Source organism: Amia ocellicauda, chromosome 12 (genome assembly GCF_036373705.1).
Source record: "Amia ocellicauda isolate fAmiCal2 chromosome 12, fAmiCal2.hap1, whole genome shotgun sequence".
Taxonomy (NCBI): domain Eukaryota; kingdom Metazoa; phylum Chordata; class Actinopteri; order Amiiformes; family Amiidae; genus Amia; species Amia ocellicauda.
In genome coordinates this window covers 7,354,980-7,360,979 of record NC_089861.1, presented here as the reverse complement: position 1 = coordinate 7,360,979, position 6,000 = coordinate 7,354,980, and positions in this window count along the sequence as shown.

Sequence of the window (6,000 nt, the reverse complement as noted above, 5' to 3'; positions counted from 1 at the left end):
TGACCTTAGCCCATACCTTAACTGTGAAACATGATCAGTAACAGAACTCAATGGAAGTACATGAGATACTCAGGTGTTACTCCTGTGGAACTCAATGCATTAATTCATTAATTTCTGGCATTGTAAAGTGTGACAGGAACCCCTGGTTCTGGATAGCCTAACTTCATTTTCTTATTGAGTACAACTAAACCTGGTTTTCAAGTCTCTGTTCATTTCCCATTTAAAGAAAATATGAAGTATTAGAATATGAGATGAAACTGTGCAAATTTTAAATGTTTTTTATGATTTATTGTTACTTTCCAGAGACAAGAAAGAGTCAGTACATCTTCTAATTATTAGACATCTGCAAAAACAGTTTGTTCTCACTCCAAAGTGGTACCTTTTGTAATGATAAACAATGGCTCTTCCCTGTGGTCCTGGAATGACTTCATTCGATAATGGAGCAGTTTTTGTGAGAGCTATAGTGTCTGAAGCCCTTCTAAGATGGATTACTCAGTCATGCATTTAACTGAGCAACTTGCCGCTGTTAATAACCTCCCTAATATATTCTGTCATTCCCATCTGCTTTGATTTAATGCTGATTACCAGGCCTTCTCTGAAGCCCCAGAAACCTGATTGGTTTAGCACTGTGCTAAGCTGATGCAGCTTATAGTATTTGTAAAACAGAGAAATACAAAGACTGCTTTTGTTACAGTAAGCATTTCGTACAGTCTCTTTTTCTCCATACCTATGACTTCCTGGATCCTAGCTGAACCCTTACCGCAGGCTTCACAAACTGTCAGAAATCCAAGCTGCAGCTTTTTTCGGGAGCTCAGCTAACCCTTCACTACTGCTGAGTTAACTGGCAATTAGTTTTGTATTTCCTGTGGGAAATACAGTGTACACCGCTGAAGGTTAAATACAAAGGAAGTACACTGAGTAGCAGGGAAGAAGCCAATAAGATGATGCTGCAGATTGGATTTCTATAGACAAAATCCAGAGTGGAACCCCCATCCCCCCCACATTTAAACTGATTACTACACCGCAAGATCGACATACATGTTTGGGATGCTGTGGGGGGTTGGCATGTGCTGTAATGCAGATGAGATGACCGCACGGAAATAGCTTTATCAATGAGCATGTCCGTGTCATGCTATTCATTAGTCAACACAAAATATCCAGTGAGTCAGTTGCTGCCTTACAGTGCCAGAATGCCTTCTCATAAAGGTAAGTACATATTTTTTGTATAATGCATAGCACAAGCAGCAGAAAAGCTCTAGTTTTCAGTTATAGCTGCTGTAGTAGTTACTGTCACTGCTATATCTGTCATTGTATACCTGCATTATTTATTTTTTGGAGAATGTGTTTTTGTTCTCATATTTGCTGGTAATAAAACAGCAGACAGAGGTAAGTGGGTCATTTGCTTGTTTTTGCCTGTGGCTGCTGAAACTCTTTAAACTGGCATTAGAGGCATCAAATAAGTCATCCTGGGACTAAAGTGGGTTCGCTAAAGAAGAACTTACGGTTTCTGTATACAATTCCACATTAAAAAGGATGAATTGTATGTTTTGTGAGTTTTTGTGCAGATGCTTTAATGGTAGGTTAGTGTTTCTCTCCTAATAGACAGAATCATTGACTAGAGAGGTAATTACAATGACAGCAAGAACAAAGCTACTAATTTAGAGGATGGCAGAAGATAATGGAGATGCAATCTTCTGGAATTATGACAGGGTAATTGTTCAAATCTGTGCTGAGGGTCTCGGGAACGCGGTCTTGTTGGTTTCTGTCTCCCTGTTGGGTGCACCGCTGTTCCTTTTTCTCTTCAGCAGCTGACAGGTGCTGCTTAGAGGTCAGATCCTCTGCAACGATAATCTTAAATTCGACTGCATTTGTGGCTGTGAATTCCAGAATGTGCAAACTAAATCTAAACTACAAAATAAAAGCCTCACCCTTATTTTATTTTTGTACTGAAGTAAGATAGAGAGACTTGTGCCATTGTGTCTGAATTGTAGCATGGGGTAACACTAGTCATTTAAATATGAACTAACAAACTTTTAATTTGACATCATGTAACATAAAGTAGATGCTGTAATCATTTATGACTTTTACATAAGAATGACTATGTAAAATGTGTGTGTGCTGGATATGTTTATTTATTTAGTTTGAATATCACTGTTTTATGAATATATGTGCTTTTCAAAATTGTCCTCGTAAAGCATGCAGTCCGGTTTCTCACTGTCAGTAAATTCCTCTGTGCTGATTCAGTTCTCCCCCACACCGAATTGGTTCAGGCCCCCTGGGATGAAGAAATCAATATCTGTTAAAGCTGCGCTTCACACAATCTACAGCCATATTCAGTTCACAGTGAAATACGGATAACAAATTATTTCTGTAAATAAATCGGTGTTAAACTGCATAAAGTTATATTTCTTTTGTCATAATAACTCAAAATGATTGTCCTACTGATCAAACCATACCCATAAAAGTGAGGAAGAAAACAAGAAATGCCAATAATTCTTTTTAAAGAAGTGAATGTTATTTATTTTGAGGCATTAATTTGTCTGATGCCTTTATCCAAGCTGACTCATTGCAACAGCACTATACCGTTGTATAATAAGAGGGACCTGAAAAAGATATATAGTGTAAAATACATAAGGGCAAATCGATTTATCAGGCACTTGCAGTGAGTTAAATGCTGCAAAAAAGTTCACAACACAGCAACCTGAGTAAATGTTGTGGTGATTATAATACAATGTGATTAAACAGCAAGCATGTGGCAGAACCAAAAGTTCAACAAAAGGTGCTTGTGATCTGATCTTGTGTAGTGGGTGGTTTCAAATTGCACAGTGATGGTGCTTAACACCACTGAAAAGAATGAATATCTGTTGCAGTATCTATAAAGATATTTACAATGGTTCTCAGATGAGATGTCATAAAGCATTTGATTATATATGAAGTATTTGGAAACAATAGATGAGATATGTTATATATTATATTACATAATTTTAAGAAAGCCGCATTGTTTAGATTCTCTGAATATCTTGAGATGCCAGATCAGTTCCCCATCTCTTCCTTAACTATTGGGTTGAAGATTATTAAATTGTCCTAAATATGGCCATGTAAGGTCATATCAACACTGAATAACATCTTGTTATTTTATTACAAAATATATTCTTCCTCTGGTGATATATTGTTTTGCAAGGCCATATACTTATATCAACCAATAGATGCCTACCCTAAATTTGTAATATTGTCTGTATAATGATTTGGCTGAGGCCACGGTAAGAATGCCATATTAAAATGTTAGATGTTGTTTGAGGTACATTGAGAAATTCCACATCATACTTACCAAAAAATGTCATATTATTATTCTCAGTCTTTATTGTAGCTTTGAAATTGTATTATTATTGATGTCTTAGCTGAGACTTATACTTTCCTCACAACATTGAAGGAGAATGTCTCAGGCATATATAAATACCAGATTGTCAATTCAAAATTTGAATAAGACACGTTCCATTTTGGCCATTTGTTTCCTGGTTTTAACAACCAATCATGCATGGATAATACATTAGTGGCAATACTGTGGAGCATGTGAATAACTATACATGTTTTTGCACCAAAACATTCCAAGGATGCTATAAAGTATGTTTAAGACATCATACAAATGACATCTTGATGTTACAGCAGGCAATGGAGATGTTATTTGTTTTTTTAGCAGGATCACGCTGTAAATTACTGACATTAACTTTTGAACATTTTTTCTGCACTATATTATCCTGTTGAGAGTTTGAAAGAGTTAAAATATATTGATCATGTATGTGTGGTTACCCTTCACAAGGAATAGTATTCTTTGAAGGATATTGCTATGGTTTACTATGGTTAAACAGACAAAAGCAGATGTTTCAAAAGAGGAAACACCCTGAAAAACAAGGTAGACTGACAGTCAGAAAGAGTAATAAACATTTTAATTCTGTTGAAAATTCTCTAATACCACTTTCAGCTTGGACATTAAATATTTCTGAATTGTAATGCTACTCTTCCTAGATTGTTTGGAGGTGGGAACACAGGCCCCACCTGAGTCATTATGACATCATCAAGCACATGTTCTAGTTTGGAGATCATGTGAAGGCAGATCAGGCCTGAGTCTGCAAAAAGCCACAACACAAGATGGGTATCTCTATTATCAGTGGCTTATATGTGAGTGAACACAACATATATCAAATAAATGAAAATGATACATCTCAAAGGATGTTACTAGGGAGAAAATTGCAACTTGAGCATTTTTGTTGAGAAACTGTATGGTGGACTTTAAATTAGTCATGCACACATGAAAAACAAATTGTTTAATTTTGCACATTCACACTTGAAAGTAGTAATTTGAAGGCTTGATATTATGTTGTGGGTGTACAAAGCAGATATAATAAATGCACAATATGAATCCATTATTCAGTGTTACACAGTACCCTCAGGAATGGTGGGTGAAGAGTTTGTCTGACATCATCATAAAGTGTTGAAATATGCAAAAAGAAAGAATGAAAATAATTATGGTTGAAATGATCTGTCTTAGTTATATGGCTGGACCAAATCCAAACTTTAACCTACCTGCAAATAGTGAAGTATAAACCAGTATTGCAGTGTAATTTTTTGTCAGAAGTAACTTTCTACTACATATACTGTAAATCAAAATGTGATAAGGTACAAGCTTGTAATTAGCAATTTGTAGGGAGGTCAAAGTTTTTTATTGGTCTTGGCCATAGAATGATCATTTAACTGCAATAAAGAGCCAATAAAAGAATATCTTTGGGATTAATCTGAATCAATAGTCCATGTGGGTTTTCCGTTCCTTAGTTTGTATTTTAAAGAGATGTCATGGTAAGGTAACACCATTATTTGGACAGCAAATTTAAATAAACATGATTACGCACTTTGTCCTTTAACAGTGTTTGCATTGTTATCCTTACAATAAGGCTTATTAGTAAAAACAGGTTTCTTTTCAAGTCGACTAAATAATATTACACATTCAAAAGAACAGACAGTCTAGCAGGAATGAGAAAACAATGCACTGGTTTTACTGTTTGTAGATGGTAGGTGGAAAACATAAAGGTGTTAAAAAGTGAAAATGAACTGACAGCCTCACAGCTTGGCTTTCACACGTACACACCCACTTCATAAGGACATGTGTTAACTGTCTCTTCAGAGCCTATATCATGGTTGCACCTTTTTTCCCTTTTTTTCAGGGAGACAAAACGCGTTTTCGTTACAATAAGGAAAATCAATAGTACCTTACCCCCAAGGCAAAGATAGTGGACTTTATAATTAGCATAGGGAAATAAAGATTTGTTTTTGTAGAAGGAAAATCTTGGATGGGGCACAGAGAGTCCTGTTACTGAGCTGGGGTATTAACAGGAGGCTTATACCCAGCTGACCCAGCTTTCAGGGGGTAATAGCAGGGAAGCTGTAATGCCATCAGCCTGACACTTACAATGTCACCGCATGTGGGAAAGTACCCTTCTCCACTCCTCAATATGAAAATGGCAATATGAAAGTACCATAGTCGTAAACAGGGTAAGTCAACCCTGGTCTGGATATCTGCTGTGTCTTCTGTTTATTCTCTTATCAAAATCATTAACTACTTACTCCATACTGGGCAATAATGGGCACAAAATCCTAATTAGTTAATGTATGGATGTAACAAGAATAACACATCATTGTGTTCTGATGTTGATTACATGAATAACAGTCAAGGTCAGGGTTAGGGATTACGGTTACAGAATTGGGTAGGGGATAGAGTTTATACATATGATCGGTGCACAAGCTGTTCATTAGTTATTCCTTTGGCATTTATACATTCATTCATTAGGAATTGTATCCATTACTGTAAAGTGTGACCAATCTATTTAATGTGTCATTGTGTCAAAATGACCATGTCTTGAAGGTATGCAGTGATTGATGATTGATAATACCTGTAGAATCGTGACTCTACAGGGACTGGGTTTGGTTAATGGTTTGGATATCACTACA